The 2,365-nt window shown below is 53.9% G+C and overlaps 1 pseudogene; it reads right to left on the bottom strand.

Annotated features, from left to right (window-relative positions):
* Positions 1–228: 228 nt before the first annotated feature.
* Positions 229–2,365, bottom strand: part of LOC105536045 — a 4,620-nt pseudogene continuing 2,483 nt past the window's right edge.

Raw genomic sequence — 2,365 nt, 5'->3', positions numbered from 1 at the left:
GTGGGGTTTCTGGTCTATCTGCAGGGCCCAGCTTCTCCATGAACAGTGGGCTGTAGTGAGAAGCTTGCCAAGACACGCATATAGACTGGAGTTGGACTCTCCCCATCCTTAGCCCTGTGGTCCTTTGGCCTCAGCCAGACTCAGGGAGGACAAATGTTTCAGTGTTTTTGACCTGACCTGATACTTCCTGGGGACCCAGCCTGCGGGGCCGGTGAGCTACCTGCTTTCTCAGCCAACGGGCTCTCGAACCAGCTGCATCAGCTTTTTCTTGTCTTTGTAGATCTGTTTGAGATTGTTGATGAACTGGGCAAATTGCAGGTAGACATTCTGGGGCAGCAGGAAGATCTCCCGAGCCTTGCTTAGAAACCCAATGAACTGTCCATACCGACAATGGCTGATGTGTGTTAGGTGTAGTGTGGGGTGTTGATGTAAGCATTGATGATGGCATCAGCAACTGGCACAATGGAGCTCTGTCAGTGGAGATGAGCTTTCCAGAGCTGCGGCGGCCTGGGATGCCCACCAGGCCAAATGCAGTCACCGTGCAACCTCACACACAGGATGTCTGAAAGCATCACGGCAATGTGCACACTCTTCACCACCAGGGGGATGAGAACTGCCAGCTCATTCTTGCCCAGACAGTGGCTGAGGACACAAACTCAGAGCACATCATTGATGGCTGCATGGGTATCCTGGTTAAGAGCCAGGTTAAGATGGCTCATGGCCAATGAGGCCAGCTTGAAGGCGCGGAGCTGCAGCCACAGAGCTGCATGTAGCAGGCAATGGGGAACAGCTGGGAATGGGCCGTGCCGCCGGCAGCAGCCGCAGTGGCAATCTGGCAGGCGGCCTCAAAGGCAATGTGGTCTTTCTCAGAGTGTAAGGGCTGATGACAGGGCACAGTTCTGTGGATGCTTCATAGCACACTGCAAGGCCAGTGTGCAAGCACAGCTTGCCAGTTCCTCCTGCTGTGGATAGTCAAGACTGAGGCGCAGGATAGTGGTGTGGGATACGGCTGTGGCAGCTACAATACTAGTAGCCTCAGTAGGGGTGAAGAGTGTGTCCCAGCTCTGCAAGATGCTCACTGGGGCCCACACACCTGTCAGGCCAGTGCCTGAGCTCAGCCATGGCCATCTGGGTCCTGATTCAGGTCTGCTCAGATTACTGTGTGGGGTACGAACTTGGCCAGCAGAGATGAGTTCTCCTTCCTCCTCAGCAACCTTGAGATGATCTGAGGCAAACCAGGGCTAGGGAAGCATCCCAGACAGCTAGACCCTGCTTGGGCTCTCTTCCTATCCCTTCCGTCCCCAGGCCAGAGGGTTGAAGGTTTCTGCAGGTTGCTCTTAGCCCCTCACAAGGATGGAGCAGTAGAGCCTGGGGTTTGCTTGCCCCAAGGCCAGAGTGGCGGATCTGCCGGGGGTTCTAGCTGAACTGGGGCCTCTCAGGGTAGAATCTTGTGCTGGGCCTTTGGGCTTTAGAAAGGGTCCTGATCCTCCAAGGTGTCTGGGGTTTCCCACAAGCATGGACAGGGATGGGGACAAAACCACCAGGCCCACTACCTCCCAAGGGTGCACTTGAGTATTGGCAGCTGAAAATTCATTCTCTTAGATGTGTCTCCGATGTGAGGGTCAAAGTACTGCTGACGTCAGCATATGGTTGGTTAAAGCAGTGAGGACAGAACTTGGGCTGGCTGAACAGAGGCCATCTTCTCCTACCAGCAGCCCCCTCCTTTCTTAGGCCATCAAGAATAGGAATATGAGAGCTCCATGGATTCGTTGTCCCGTCCCAAGAGTAGGGTGTGGAAACTCCTTTCCCCTGGGGGTAAAGGGAGGTGGGAGATACCCACTTCTGTAGCACGGGTCACCAAGCATCGTACCATCTCTCGGGGTCTCCAGTTAAGGGTTGATAAGATCATCGGCATCACCTGTAGCCCAGGTTCCAGGGCCACGTTGAGCAGGGTGCTGTCAGTACTACTGTTAGTGGGAGTAGCAATCTTGAATGCATTTTGGGCCAGTTTGAAGATGAGGGAGGAAGAACAAATGTGCTTCTGTGTTGCTTCCGGAATTGTTCAGAGCCTCAAAGTGTCTCCTTTGGCAGCAGTCAGCATGGTGGAGGCCAGTTCCCGCTGCTATGATTCCAAGTGTCCAAGCAGGAACCAGGGAGGATAACGGCTGGGCACCAGAGACACCATATGGTGACGGAGAGATGCGTCGCCTGCACAACCTGAGTTTTCTAAAACAGGTAACCTTATGATACGTAAGGCTAATTTATAGGCCGGGTCTGGATCATGAGACAGCAGAGCTAGGGAACAAATACTGGCAGAAGTATGCATGGAAATGCTCTCTCAGTGGATGACTTCTCCCAGATCGCT

Source organism: Mandrillus leucophaeus, unplaced genomic scaffold (genome assembly GCF_000951045.1).
Source record: "Mandrillus leucophaeus isolate KB7577 unplaced genomic scaffold, Mleu.le_1.0 Scaffold153, whole genome shotgun sequence".
NCBI classification, from domain to species: domain Eukaryota; kingdom Metazoa; phylum Chordata; class Mammalia; order Primates; family Cercopithecidae; genus Mandrillus; species Mandrillus leucophaeus.
Note: the sequence above shows the minus strand (reverse complement) of the source record. Positions and strands in the feature narration are given on the sequence as shown.